Below are 16,306 nucleotides of genomic sequence, written 5' to 3'. Positions count from 1 at the left end.
TTATGGGATTCGACTTCGGACTTATTAGCCAGAATATATTTGCGACGACCGCTTGTATTTTTTATAAGGCATAGTTGGGTGTGATCACCTCTTCCATGTCAACATTCAAAATCAATTCAGCTATGAACAGACCATGTCCGCTTCACTTTGGGAAAAGATACAACTCATATCAGAAACTTTGATCAAGACATTTTGAAACTCATGTTAACAGAGATGAAATCTAGCAAATCGAGATCTAGGGTTTGAGAACAATCTAGAGAGAGAACCTGGAGATAAAGGAGAATCGTGGTTCAACAACGGGGAAGACAATGGCGCTGTGAGAGAGAGATCGTGTAGAGAGAAATAAGATACAGTGATTTTGAGAGGGAAAAAACTGAAAGAATGAGAGAAAAAAATATTAGACAGCGTATTTAATGGCTTCACGATAGGAAGTGACCATAAGTACATATTTTGTTATAAAAACTAAAAGGTACCTATAGAAAATAATATTTTAAAGGGTTTTTATTTATAATAAATAGGATATAAAGCTTTGCAATAAGAGGTAAAATTTCCAAAAAAAAAAATCAATTCTTTTGCGTCTTTACTGAATTTTTTATTTTAATTTTTCAACGTGAAATATCAGTGTGCTTCTTAATTTTTTTTCCCGGTTCACCAGTAGAAAAGAAAAAGGAAAAAAACAACTAAACAAATGTAAATCTTCAGAAATCAATGGTGTATAATATTAGTGCATGATAAAAAGTAAAAACACATAAATTCGTTATTTCTTTTAGTAGAATTGGTTTAAATTGTCAATATCATCACCTTTTCTATTGTTCGATCAATTAGCAAAAAAGCCTGTGAGACACTTAAGGAATTATTCTCAATAATTTGCATATAATGCAGTAGTTTTAACAAAGATATGATGTTATTTATTTATATCTACATATATTTCACACGTAGAGCATTTGGAAAGGACAAGTGCATAATTAATACGATTCACTTTTTAAAAAATTTCAAATATTATTGGATAACAGGGAGTAAGTATAGAAAGTAGTTTATTTTCCTTAAAAACATAAAAAAACTTTACATATTGCATATATCTAAGAGGATTAGGAAATATTTAGGTCATTACTACTAGATTTAGGTTTTATGGCAATCACCTAAATAAATAGGAAAAGGCATATCGAGAAAAAGAAAAGACTTTCTCTTTGTCTATTTTAAAGGACTCGAAATTGATGTTAAATCTCCTTACTCTTTGAGTCACAAACTTTTCATTCTTATTCTATTGCCTAAGCATAGTTAGTTTAATTTAATATGGAAAAGGGAGGAGATAGTGAAGAAAAGAGGAGGGAGAAAGCAATAGATGAATGGCTACCGATAACGTCGGACCGGAATGCAAAGTGGTGGTATTCAACCATGCACAATGTTACTGCCATGGTTGGTGCTGCTGTTCTTAGTCTACCTTATGCCATGTCTGAGATGGGATGGTAACTTTATTTATTTCTCTTTTTCTTTTCTTTATTTAATTTGTTTTTTTTTATATTAGTTGAATTTATAAAATTGTAAATTGTAATAAATGTTGCAAGGGAGCTGGTGTAACGGTAACGTTAATGTCATGGAATATAACATTCTACACAATCTGGCAAATGGTGGAGATGCATGAAATGATACCAGGCAAGAGATTCGACAGGTACCATGAGCTTGGCCAATATGCTTTTGGTGATAAACTTGGTCTCTGGATTGTTGTACCCCAACAAATTATAGTTGAAGTTAGCACTTGCATTATTTACATGGTCACTGGTGGCAAATCCTTGAAAAAATTCCAAGAAATTCTTTTCCCAAATGCCAAACCTATCAAACTCACTTACTTCATTATGATTTTCTCCTCTTTCCAATTTGTCCTCTCTCACTTGCCAAATTTCAACTCCAACTCCATCACTAAAGGAATTAGGAAAAAGTGAGAGAGAAGTTAGTTATGGTCCAAAAAGTGAAAAAATATCAGATAATGTATTTATGTTTCTGAGTACATTAGGAAATGTAGCATTTGCATATGCTGGACATAATGTAGTTCTTGAAATTCAAGCTACAATTCCTTCAACAGAAGATGCACCTTCAAAAAAAGCAATGTGGAAAGGTGTATTCACAGCTTATATTATAGCGGCCTTGTGTTATTTGCCTGTGGCTTTCATTGGATATTGGGTGTTTGGTAATGGAGTTGATGATAACATCTTGCTCACACTACATAGACCTACATGGCTTATTGCAACTGCTAACATTTTTGTTGTCGCTCATGTCATTGGGAGTTACCAGGTATCTTTCTGTCACGACCCCAAATTCCCTCCATAGGATGTCGTGATGGCACCTAGTCTCTAAGACTAGGTAAGCCTATCAATGCGGAATAATAATAAATATCTGAAATAAATAAATTACAATTCAAACAATTTCAACTCCCAAAACCCGGTAGAAATAAGTCACAAACTTCTAAGAATTTATTCTCAACGTCTCTATATGTCAAGGTCTAAATAAAATATAAGGAAGCAACATAAAATGATAGAAGGGGACTCCGGAGTCTGCGGACGCTGGCAGATATACCTCGAAGTCTCCGTGCGCAGGTAACTCACTGACGTCAAGGCTGGTAAAATGTACCTGGATCTGCACAAAAAGATGTGCAGAAGCGTAGTATGAGTACACCACAGCGGTACCCAGTAAGTGCCAAGCCTAACCTCGGAAGAGTAGTGACGAGGTCAGGTGAGGCCCTACTGGAATATAATAATGGCATGGTAAAATATTTATCAATGTAGTAAAATAAAATGACATTGGAAATGAATCAAATAGTATGTCACATTTAATGACATCAAATAATTACAAATAATATCTCGTGGAATCAAAACAGAATTTCCTTCAACTTTATGAAAATCACAACAATTAATCGAAAGCAACTATGGCCATAAATCAATATCAACAAGGGCACTCCCGAGGTACCGCCTCGTAGTCCTAAATTATAAATAAATTCACAATATCTCATTTCCTTATATCATCGCTGGAGCCTTCACAATTTATTTAAAGAAAATATTTTTTCCCGAAATAGCATCCCGCGTTTTAGCCGCCCTTATCACGCCGCATGACTTCTAGTAGTTCCCCTACTAGCCACGCGTATCAAGCCACCCTTATCTCACCGCATGCATTTCAACACCCAGACCTTATACCACCGCATGCGTATCAATATCACAATTTGCACCTCAAGTGATCAAATAATTTAACTTGCCAAAATAATTCAACAATAATATTTTTCCACAATAAAGAGCTTACGGCTCATGCCAAAATAAATCATTAATAATAGTTTTCCATAATAAAGAGCTCACGGCTCCCTCACAATGAGTATAAAAATATTCAGGAGTAAATAATTTAGGAAAATAATATTTCAAAATCTTTACTACGTTGCTTCAATATCAAGTTTAAAAATGTCAAATACTTCATATTAATAATATTTAATTTAAAGAAAATCAACCTTCAAATAATGCACAGAATAAAAGAAACCAAGTTTCAACTAAACAGGTAAAACAATTAGTAAGAAAAGATCAAACAAATTTGAAGTATATATCTCACATCAATGATGAAGAATATACCAAGATAAAATAATTTAATAAATGCGCAACAGTGATCTACACAATTTTAAAATATAATCTTTCGCAATTTAGCCCGTGTACACACTCGTCATCTCGTGCACACGACTTTCAACACATTTCAATAATCACATCAATACCGATCCTAGGGGAAATTTTCCCCACACAAGGCTAGACAAGTCACTTACCTCGACTTGCTCCAATTTAATCAAGTATTATGCTTTTTCCTCGATTTTCCGACTCTGATCGACTCATATCTAGTCATAATTAATTCGATACAGTCAACAAAAATTATAGTTATCAATTTCATAAGAAAATATTACATTTTCATTAAAATCCGAAATTAGCTCAAAATTTGCCCGTGGGGCCCACATCTCGGAATCCGGCAAAACTTATAAAATCCGACAACCCATTCAATTACGAGTCCACCCATACTAATTTTACCAAAATCCGATAAGAACTCGACCTCCAAATCTTAAATTTTCGTTTTTAGGAGATTTTTGCAAAAATCTTGATTTTTCTTCCATAAATTCACGGATTCATGATGTAAATGAGTATGGAATCATGAAATATAATCAATATAGGATAAGGAACACTTACCCCAATGTTTTTCCGTGAAAATCGCCCAAAAATCGCCCAAGAACCGTGCTCCAAAAATCCAAATCGAAATGAATGAAATGACCATTTTTGGTCCTTAAGTTTCTGTCAATCCGTCATTAAAAGTCCACCAGAAACAGCTCTACCAGTCTTACTTCAATTGATCATAACTTTATGTACAAATGTCCAATTGATAAATGGTTTAACTTTCTGGAAACTATAATCTATCGACTACAACTTTTATGTTTTGTAATTATTCTGATTCCTTATGTATTGTGAGATATAAGCTCCCAAAATCGGCTGCATGCATCAGAATTTCTGACGAAATTTCTGGCAAAACTACTCTACCAGCCTTCATTCAATCCATCATAACTTTCTGTACAAATGTCCAAATAATTCAGAGTTTAACTTTCTAGAAACTATAATCAAACTACTACAACTTTTATGTTTTGCACATTTTCTGATTCCTTATGAATTGCGAGATATAAGCTTCCAAAGTTGGCTCCACGCACGAAATTTCTGCAACAGAAATTTCCAGCACTCTTTGTCCGAAATCCATTCCGTTTACCTTCCGAAATCCACCCGAGACCCTCGGGACCTTAAGCAATTATTCCAACATGTCCCAAAATACCATACAAACTTAGTCGAGGCTTCAAACTACATCAAACAACATCAAAACGACGAATCGCACCTCAAATCAAAATCTATGAACTTTGAACTTTCAAATTCTATATCTTGTGTCGAAACACATCAAATCAATTCGGAATGACTTCAAATTTTGCACACAAGTCATAAATGACATAAAAGAGCTATAAAAATTTTCAAAATCGGATTTCGACCCCGATATCAAAAAGTCAACCCCTCGGTCAAACTTCCCAAAAATTTAACTTTCGGCATTTCAAGCCTAATTCCACTACGAACTTTCAAATAAAATTCCGATAACGCTCCTAAGTCCAAAATCACCATACGGAGCTGTTGGAATCATCAAAATTCTATTCCGGGGTCGTTTGCACATAATTTGACATCCGGTCACTATTTGAACTTAAACTTTTAAGTTTTCATCAAAATTCCATATCTCGGGCTAGGGACCTCGGAATTTGATTTCGGGCATACGTCTAAGTCCCAAATCACGACATGGACCTACCAAAATTATCAAAACACTGATCCGAGTCCGTTTGCTCAAAATGTTGACCAAAGTCAAGTTAGTTGAGTTTTAAAGCTCTAATTCACATTTTAATTCATTTTTCACCTAAAAACTTTCCGAAAAATTTTTACGGACTGCACATGCAAGTCGAGTAATGATAAATAGTGCTTTTTGAGGTCTTAGAACATAGAATTAATTATTAAATTTAAAGATAACATTTTGGGTCATCACACCCAATTTCGCTTTTGCGGTTCCCCTGCCGCATCTGCGGTCACACAGATGCGGAACTCACTATCGCACCTGCGCGCCTTCCGCTTCTGCGCACCTCTTACCACACATGCAGCCACGCAGGTGCTGAAAACTCCTCGCACATGCGACCCGCACACTCCCCTCCAACTCGCACCTACGATCAAAGCTCCACAGGTGCGGTTACACCAGTAGAGGTCCAACTTCAGGAATCACTCAACTTCAACTTTTGATCCGTTAACCATCCGAAATCAACCCGAGGCCCCCGGGACCTCAACTAAATATACCAATAAGTCCTAAAACCTCATACAAACTTAGTTGAGCCCTCAAATTACATCAAACAACTTCAAAAATACGAATCGCACCCTAATTCAAGCCTATTGAAACTAAGAAAATTCAACTTCTACAAACGAGGACGAAACTTATCAAAACAGGTCTGATTGACCCCAAATTTTGCACACAAGTCATAAATGACATTACGGAACTACTCCAACTTTCGAAATTGGAATTCAACCCAAACAAAGTTACAATCAAGAATAAGTATTATTTGTCGTGCATTGATGATCTATTTGACCAGCTTCAGGGAGCGAGGGTGTTCTCTAAGATTGACTTGAGGTCTGGGTATCACCAGTTGAAGATTCGGGACTCGAATATTCTAAAGACAATATTTAGGACTCGTTATGGTCATTATGAGTTCCCCATGATATCTTTTGGGCTGACCAACACCCCGGTAACATTCATGCATCTGATGAATAGTGTATTTCAGCCTTATCTCGACTCGTTTGTCATAGTGTTCATTGATGATATCTTGGTGTACTATCGTAGCCAGGAGGAATATGCCCAGTATTTGAGGATTGTGTTGCAGCGGTTGAGGGAGGAGAAGCTTTATGCTAAGTTCTCCAAATGTGAGTTTTGGCTTAGTTCGGTTGCGTTCTTGGGGCATGTGGTGTCCAGTGAGGGTATTCAAGTGGATCCGAAGAAGATAGAGGCGGTTCAGAGTTGGCCCAGACCATTCTCAGCTATAGAGATTCGGATCTTTCTCAGCTTGGTCGGTTATTATCGTCGTTTCATGGAGAGTTTCTCATCTATCGCATTGCCTTTGACCAAATTGACCCAAAAGGGTGCTGTTTTCAGGTAGACAGATGAGTGTGAGGAGAGCATTCCGAAGCTAAAGACCGCCTTGACTACAACTCCAGTTCTAGTTTTACCTTCAGCTTCAGGCTCTTATACAGTGTATTGTTATGCTTCTCGGATCGGTATTGTATGTGTTTTGATGCAGGAGCGTAGAGTGATTGCTTATGCTTCGCATCAGTTGAAGCCCCATGAGAAGAACTACCCTGTCCACGATTTGGAGTTAGCTGCCATTGTTCATCCATTGAAGATTTGGAGGCATTATCTCTACGGTGTGTCTTGTGAGGTGTTTACAGATCATCAGTGTCTCTAGCACTTGTTCAAACAGAAGGATCTAAATTTGAGGCAGCGGAGATGGTTGGAGCTACTAAAGGACTGTGATATCACTATTCTGGATTATTCCGGGAAGGATAATGTGGTTACCGATGCCTTGAGTAGAAATGCGGTGAGTATGGGTAGCCTTGCATTCATTCATGTTGGTGAGAGACCTCTTGCAGTTGATGTTCAGGCCTTGGCCAACCAGTTCGTGAGATTAGATGTTTCGGATATCAGTCGGGTTCTAGCTTGTGTAGTTTCTCGGTCTTCCTTATATGATCGCATCAGAGAGTGTCAGTATGATGATTCCCATTTACTTGTCCTTAAGGACACGGTTCAGCATGGTGATGCCAGAGATGTTACTATTGGGGATGATGGAGTATTGAGGATGCAAGGTCGGATTTCTGTGTCTAATATGGATGGGCTACATGAGTTGATTCTTGAGGAGGCCCACAGTTTGTGGTTCTCCATTCATCTGGGTGCCACAAAGATGTATCAGGACTTGAGGCACCATTATTGGTGGAAAAGAATGAAAAACGATATAGTGGGGTTTGTAGCTCGGTGCCTCAGCTATCAGCAGGTGAAGTATTAGCATCAGAGACTGGGCGGATTGCTTCAGAAGTTAGAGATTCCAGAGTGGAAATGGGAGCGGATCACAATGGATTTTGTAGTTGGCCTCCCATGGACTTCGAGAAAGTTCGATGCTATTTGGGTGATTGTGGATCGGCTAACCAAGTCCGCACACTTCATTCTTGTTGGGACTACTTATTCTTTGGAGCGGTTGACTGCGATTTACATCCGAGAGATTGTTCGCCTCCACGGCGTGCCAGTGTCCATCATTTCAGATCGAGGCATACAGGTTTGGAGAGACGTGTAGCGAGAGTTGGGTATCCAGGTTGAGTTGACGTTTCATCCTCAGAAGGACGGACAGTCCGAGCGCACTATTCAGATATTGGAAGACATGCTACGTGCTTGTGTCATTGATTTTGGGGGTTCATGGAATCAGTTTCTGCCGCTCGTGGAGTTTGCCTACAACAACATCTACCAGTCGAGTCTTCAGATGGCTCCATATGAGGCTTTGTATGAGAGACGGTGTAGATCTCCTGTGAGTTGGTTTGAGCTGGGTGAGACTAGGCTATTGGGTACTGACTTGGTCCAGGATGCTTTGGATAAGGTTAAATTGATTCAGGATCGTCTTCGCACGGCGCAGTTTAGACAGAAGAGTTATGCCGACAGGAAGGTCCGTGATGTTTCTTACATGGTTGGGGAGAAGGTTCTGCTCAAGGTTTCACCCATGAAGGGTGTTATGAGGTTCGGGAAGAAGGGCAAGTTGAGCCCTCGATATATTAGGCCATTTGAAGTACTTCATAGGATTGGAGAGGTGGCTTACAAGCTTGCCTTGCCACGTAGTTTGTCGAGTGTGCATCCAGTATTTCATGTTTCTATGCTCCGAAAGTATGTCGGCGATCCGTCTCATGTTTTGGATTTCGGCACAGTTCAGTTGGATGGTGATCTGACTTATGATGTGGAACCGATGACTATTTTGGATCGATAGGTTCGAAAGTTCAGGTCAAAGGACATAGCTTCGGTGAAGGTGTAGTGGAGAGGTCAGTCAGTTGAGGAAGCTACTTGGGAAACCGAGCGGGAGATGTAGAGCAAATAGCACGGACAACTCACGTGCTATAGTATCAATATCTGGATCCGCACGGACAACTCACATGTTATAGTATCAATAACCTCACAATCAGGCCCTCGACCTCACTCAGTCATCAATCTCTCCAGTCTCTCGGGCTCACTATGTCATGAACCTAGCCCAAAAAGATGATGTGATATATCAACAATTAACAACAGGGACTGAGATATGATATGCAATGAATGTATATGACTGAGTACGAAATTATAATTTAAAAATATAATTCGACAGCAGAAATGACATCAGTGGGTCCCAATAATACCAGCATTTGCCTAAGCATGATTTCTAACATGAGTCACAACTCAGTTTATCTAACACATGACAAATACTGGGAAAAATACAAGTTAATTAACGACACAGATCTACGGAATCGACTCAGTCTCAATTTTTACGGTGCGCGCCCATACGCCCGTCACCTAGCATGTGCGTCACCTCCAAACAAATCACATAACACGTAATTCAGAATTTTATACCCTCAATACTAAGTTTAGAAGTGTTACTTACCTCGAACAAGCCAAATCCAATATCGAGTAAGCCAAGCGATGCTCCAAAAATGCCATCCCACGCGTACCGACCTCCGAACGGCTCAAAACTAGCCAAAAGGAACTCAAATACATCAAATAAAGCCCAAGAAAACAATTCCAAATGGTAAAGGTCAAATCCTTAATCAAAAGCCCAAAATCAGCCAAAAGGTCAACCCGGGCCCGCGACTTGGAACCAGATGAAACTTACAAAATCCGATAACTCATTCAATTACGAGTCCAACCATACTAGTTTTACTCAAATCCGGCTCCAAATCGATTTTCAAAACTCAAAAATTCACATTATGAAACTTTAGGCAAACCCCCCCAAATTCCTCTTTAAATTCACAAACCAATTACCAAAAACGAAGATAGATTCATGGAATATAATGAAAACCAAGTGTAGAACACTTACCCCCAGTCCTTGTGATGAAAATTGCTTCAAAAGTCGCCACAATCCGAGTCCCACATCTCAAAATATGATAAAAGAACCAAAACCTCGATTTTTATAGCTTCTGCCTAGCGGTTTTCGCATATGCGGTCAAAATGTTGTATCTGCGACCTCCGCTTCTACGGATAAAATCTCGCCTCTGCGAAGCCCCATGAAAACTGTCCCTTTCGCACTTGCGGACATTTTCCGCTTCTACGCACGGGCAGGTGCTCCAAACAATTTTTGCTTCTGTGCCACACGCCGCTTCTGCGGTCGGGTCGTTACATTCTCCCCCACTTAAATATACGTTTGTCCTCGAACGTGCCAAGAGTCGTTCCAAAGTTATCAATCCTCCGTGTAACCTTACCCTGCACATACACGGGGGTGAACCCACATCACCCTATTCCATATAGGCCTGACAACCCAACATAACTTAAGATCATTACTTCAACCTAAGCCCGTAAACCACATAATCCAATTTCCAACATCCGAAATTTTCTGTAAGTCCCGAATCTCGCATCTAAACATGGTATTAGTCTGAACCGACTGCATCAAATCATAACCATAACCTAGAACAAAATCACATGATATACCACATAACTCAAATACTAATAGCAATTACTTCTGATCACAATTACTACTCAAAATAACTCATTACCGGTAATAACCTCATTTCAAACAAAACCTCGTTCAGAAACCTTCGTACACTGTCGACGATGAAATAAGCACGCAGAAACTCATAACCACTCATCAGATCAACAATCCATGGAGCTCCCTCTCCTTTGACATGAACTATAGCCAATTTCTAAGCCGATTAGCGATATTAACGTTCCAAATATGCTGCAAACAAATCTAATGGAACCCATTCTAGGTCCAATGACCTCACTTTATCAGGCCCAACTATCCTATCGACATGCCACACCAATACTACCTAGAATCATGACCTGTGCAATCCGTGCACAATAAGCAACAACTCAAATGTACCCAAAATGGAAAATGACTCAAACAAGAGAACCATCCCACATCTTCAACAAGTACCACCACAACCGCAATGCTACAAAGACATCTTACATAGTAGTACCAAGATGCACGAATCTAACACAAAGGTTCATATCTCAACATGCGTGACCCCATCCAAACACTGGTCTATATGAAATACCTCAAGCCACCATGCTCAAAATCAACAACCACGTGCAATTTGACGCCTAGTAACAAATGTGCATGACAGCAACCACCGAGAAGAAAATAGCACCATACATCATAACCGGACAAAGGCCATAACCAAAGCGTAATCAACCATTCTGAACCCCAATAACCATTCTGCTCGAATTCTGCTATAAGGCCCAAATAGGACCACACTATGTGTGCATATAAAAAACAAATCCAAACCCCTAGTGGCATAGAAAAGTAACACATAGATCATATCAGAGCACGAATAAGCTCCACTCTAACTGAATGGCACATCCCCTAACAATAGCAGTATGTAGTCGACCAACATGACCCGATGTAGAATACAAATTCTCGTTGGGCCTACCAATGGGCCCCAAATCAACTATGGTCATCCACAAATAGATAAATAATCCTTCGAAAGTCCATAATGACCTAACCATAACATATACTATCATTTGGATAGCTTTGGCCATGTTTTCACAGCCCACAACCACAAATAGATCAGCTTATGAGAACTCTTGGCCTCCGAATCCGTAGAATACACGAATCACCATATCTTATCCCAACTCCACCACCCGAATGACTAACACATCTCTCATACACGATCATCCCACGAGGAATACTTCTAAAATTCTTTCGTGCCACATAACAAAATCTGAATATCAGCAGCCGATCAACCATGTGAGTATCGCAATACCAATGAAGTATCCGTATGTCAACACTTAGTGCACTTTCTGAAATGTACGCTCTCCTCATGAAATACCAAGTGGTAATATCATTCATCTAGTCATCTGAAACCGCCCATGTTGTCTAAGAATTCATGCCCTTCCTTTCAAAACTAAACTGTGACCTTGCACACTCAAATTTTAATTCCCACAACATACCGCATCTATCATGAATATGAAAAGTACGAGAGTCTCATAATCCATTCTGAGTCACAAGCAAACTACATACTCAATTAGCCAGAAACCTTCTATTGGATCTCATCCAGGAGAAAATCACAACACGCAACATGCTCCTCACGCCGGTAGGAAATATCCATCTCAAACCGTGGTAGCAACTATCGAAACTCTTTGAAACCCATTAATACGCAACCAAGCCATCAGAACCGAATCCCTCTAACTCAACCAAGCCATGCAGGTCTCCAAACCCAAGAGTATTGCCACGAAACACCTGTAGAGACTCACCACATCATAAATACCCCAAGGAACCAATTGTATTTATTGCCTTGCTTCTCCAACCAAATATCAAGTTGTACTATTCCTCTGAGTTCCTTCTGAATTACCCTCAAGGTGACACTTCTTATTGCCAGAACACCACGATCCTTAACCAAAACTCACCCCGCGAGATCCTAAAATAAAACAACACCATCCTAAGGCCCATAAGCCGTTGTATTCCCTCTTAAGCACCCCAAAAGTTCCACAACCGAGACACCCACTCTAAAGAGACCTTCTGTAAATCCAAAACTATTTCCTTCACCTCACTGATGCTGAAATGTAGAATCCATAATAATATAGAAATGCCACAAGCCTCGACACCATCAAACTTAAATCTCACATTCTAGCCATATACAAATCCACAAAATTCTCAATTGCTACATATAAATCTTGAACCCATTAGAACCTTCTCGAGAGTCATCCACTCTGCTCAAATCTCAATTGTACCGGCCAAACGGGTCGAACGACATGTGCCCCATTAGAACAACAACACCCAAAGAAGTAATCCACACCTTTAAGAAACCGAGCAATTTCCTACTACATGCGCACTACATCTTTCACGAATAATGACTCAATAATTCCATGATTTCCATATACCCATAAGGTGTAACATAACCCGTATCCAGAAATTCATTTACTCTAGTCATCCTTCATCTCAACCTCTGCAAGTCATAACCGATCCACAAGTATGCTTCAGACCAAAACCAATACTACACGTAACCATGCAATCAAATCGTTGATAGGAAACTCCCCCACTTAACTCAATGCCATAGAATAGAACATCTGATAACTCACCAAACCCATACTCTATTACTGCCATAATACCGCAGGAAGATTCAACTAAATCCTTCAAAAGCTCACATAACACAAACCATATAGTACCTCAAATAATCCACTAAGCTCACATACATCCACATGATGATCAGGTCAACTTTCTCAGCCAAATTCAAATTCAAATCTTAACACATTTACCCCGTTGGTAGAAAGAAAACTCTCCTCACAACATTATAAGGATCACACCTCCGTAGATTACTCCGCAGGAGATAATCCACCTAGCCTAAAATTGACATCTATACCCTTTCGCAGCCACGATTACTACACCATCACTGAATCTTCCTGAGTCTGAACTCACAACAAGACATGAAAATCTACTTCACTCCACAATTAATCAACACGAAAAATCTTTCAACACACTCATAACTTGAGGCTATGTGTCACATCAAGACAGCAATCTAGCACCCCATAGTCCTTCTTACATCCCAAGCAAACTATTCTCGTCACAATCAAACCATCTGAACACATTCCGCAATCATATCATGCTCATCATATAGCCATCCGGCTACTCATCGAGACACAAATTCCACTCATAGGGACGCTATCGATCACATAAGTTCCCAAAATACCGTGCCCACGCAGCCCAAACTCTACATGCTCGAGCTACAGTCAAAACCCGGCATCAAGTCCTCCAGATTGGCCCATCATCAGCACCCAGAAATGACAACTTGCACCTCATCCATGGAATCACCAGCCGATACCGAGCGCATACATGCGCACACGAATGCGTGGAGGGAATTCAAAGAATTATGTTTCGAACAGAATCAATTCCGCACGATAAGGAAAGAAAGATGGGAAATTATCCTAAATTCCATGTAGCCTCTCGAATATAGGTATGGATGTCATCATACCGATCCTCAAGACTCTACTAGACACTTGCTCATGACTTGTAGAACCTATGAACCTAGAACTCTGATACCTCTTTGTCACGACCCAAAATTCAACTAGTCGTGATGACACCTAACCCAACTCGCTAGGTAAGCCAAATAACAACTATCCAATTCCATGAAATTTAATAAGATAATTAAGTGAAAAAAAATATCTGAATCTTATACATTCCCTAAGGACTGGTAGTATAAATCATGAGCTTCTAAGATTAGAATTTACCAAGCTGGTATGAAATAAATACATCATCTGTTTGAAATGTACATAAACAGTTTTTTATAAATATATGGCTATCATGAACAAGAAGCAGCTACAATCGGAACGCATGTACGTCTTTAAATCCCGCTCCCATCGAGCACAGCAACATCAACATCAACATCCAATATCTGCACGCAAGGTGCAGAAGTGTAGTATGAGTACAACCGACCCCATGTACTCAATAAGTAACAAACCTAACCTTAGGTTGAAAATAGTGACGAGCTGGAACATATGTCAAAGTCCAACACTAATAGCCAATAACATCTCATAACAATATAATAAAAGTGGTACAAAAAATAACTCAGAAATATAATGTTCATCTCGTTCACGGTTTCAGAAAATAGACATGCTTTTCAAGTATAACAATGAAAACCCAAATCTTTTACCGAAAGTACCAAAATATGAGAAGGTTTGTAAAATCATGATTTTCCTTCCAAAACATTTCAACAGGTAAATGTTTCATTCTCAAATGGCATGAGGAAAAGTACATTTATATGCCTAGATGCCAATGTGTATGAGAATTCATGCATGACATGATACCGTACAACATGAGGAAAAATGCATCTATATGCTTGTATGTCAAGTGCGCATGTCGAATGTAGTACGACATAGTGAACAACCACATGCATACTCGCAGAGTATCAATCCACTTAGTCCTCCCAATCACTCGGCACTCGCACTCGCACTTAATAGGTACCTGCGCTCACTTTGGATGTGCAAGCTCCGGAGGGGCTCCTTCAGCCCAAGCTCTATAATCCGCACGGACAACTCACGGGCTATAGTATCAATATCTGGATCCGCACAGACAACTCACGTGCTGCACGGACAACTCACGTGCTATAGTATCAATATCTGGATCCGCACGGACAACTCACGTGTTATAGTATCAATAACCTCATAATCAGGCCCTCGACCTCACTCAGTCATCAATCTCTCCAGTCTCTCGGGCTCACTATGTCATGAACCTAGCCCAAAATGATGATGTGATGTATCAACAATTAACAACAGGGACTGAGATATGATATGCAATGAATGTATATGACTGAGTACGAAATTATAATTTAAAAATATAATTCGACAGGAGAAATGACCTCAGTGGGTCCCAATAATACCAGCATTTGCCTAAGCATGATTTCTAACATGAGTCACAGCTCAGTTTCTCTAACACATGACAAATACTGGGAAAAATACAAGTTAATTAACTACACAACTCTACGGAATCGACTCAGTCTCAATTTTTATGGTGCGCGCCCATACGCCCGTCACCTAGCATGTGCATTACCTCCAAACAAATCACATAACACGTAATTCAGAGTTTTATACCCTCAACACTAAGTTTAGAAGTGTTACTTACCTTGAACAAGCCAAATCCAATACCGAGTAAGCCAAGCGATGCTCCAAAAATGCCATCCCACGCGTACCGACCTCCGAACGGCTCAAAACTAGCCAAAAGGAACTCAAATACATCAAATAAAGCCCAAGAAAACAATTCCAAATGGTAAAGGTCGAATCCTTAATCAAAAGCCCAAAATCAGCCAAAAGGTCAACCCGGGCCCGCGCCTCGGAACCATATGAAACTTACAAAATCCGATAACTCATTCAATTACGAGTCCAACCATACTAGTTTTACTCAAATCCGGCTCCAAATCGATGTTCAAAACTCAAAAATTCATATTATGAAACTTTAGGCAACCCCCCCCCCCTAAAATTCCTCTTTAAATTCACAAACCAATTACCAAAAACGAAGATAGATTCATGGAATATAATGAAAACCAAGTGTAGAACACTTACCCCAGTCCTTGTGATGAAAATTGCTTCAAAAGTCGCCACAATCCGAGTCCCACATCTCAAAATATGATAAAAAAACCAAAACCTCGATTTTTATAGCTTCTGCCTAGCGGTTTTCGCATATGCGGTCAAAATGTTGCATCTGCGACCTCCGCTTCTACGGATAAAATCTCGCCTCTGCGAAGCCCCATGAAAACCGTCCCTTTCGCACTTGCGGACATTTTCCACTTCTGCGCACGGGCAGGTGCACCAAACAATTTTCGCTTTTGTGCCACATGCCGCTTCTGCGGTCGGGTCGTTACATCCTCCCCCACTTAAACATACGTTTGTCCTCGAACGTGCCAAGAGTCATTCCAAAGTTATCAATCCTCCATGTAACCTTACCCTGCACATACTCGGGGGTGAACCCATGTCACCCTATTCCATATAGGCCTGACAACCCAACATAACTTAAGATCATTACTTCAACCTAAGC

The 16,306-nt window shown here is 39.7% G+C and overlaps 1 pseudogene; it reads left to right on the top strand.

Moving 5' to 3' along the window:
* Positions 1-1,129: 1,129 nt before the first annotated feature.
* LOC142169684 (lysine histidine transporter 1-like) overlaps positions 1,130-16,306 on the top strand; it is a 42,821-nt pseudogene continuing 27,644 nt past the window's right edge.

The sequence above is a fragment of the Nicotiana tabacum genome, chromosome 15 (assembly GCF_000715075.1).
Source record: "Nicotiana tabacum cultivar K326 chromosome 15, ASM71507v2, whole genome shotgun sequence".
In the NCBI taxonomy this organism is placed as follows: Eukaryota; Viridiplantae; Streptophyta; class Magnoliopsida; order Solanales; family Solanaceae; genus Nicotiana; species Nicotiana tabacum.
Note: the sequence above shows the minus strand (reverse complement) of the source record. Positions and strands in the feature narration are given on the sequence as shown.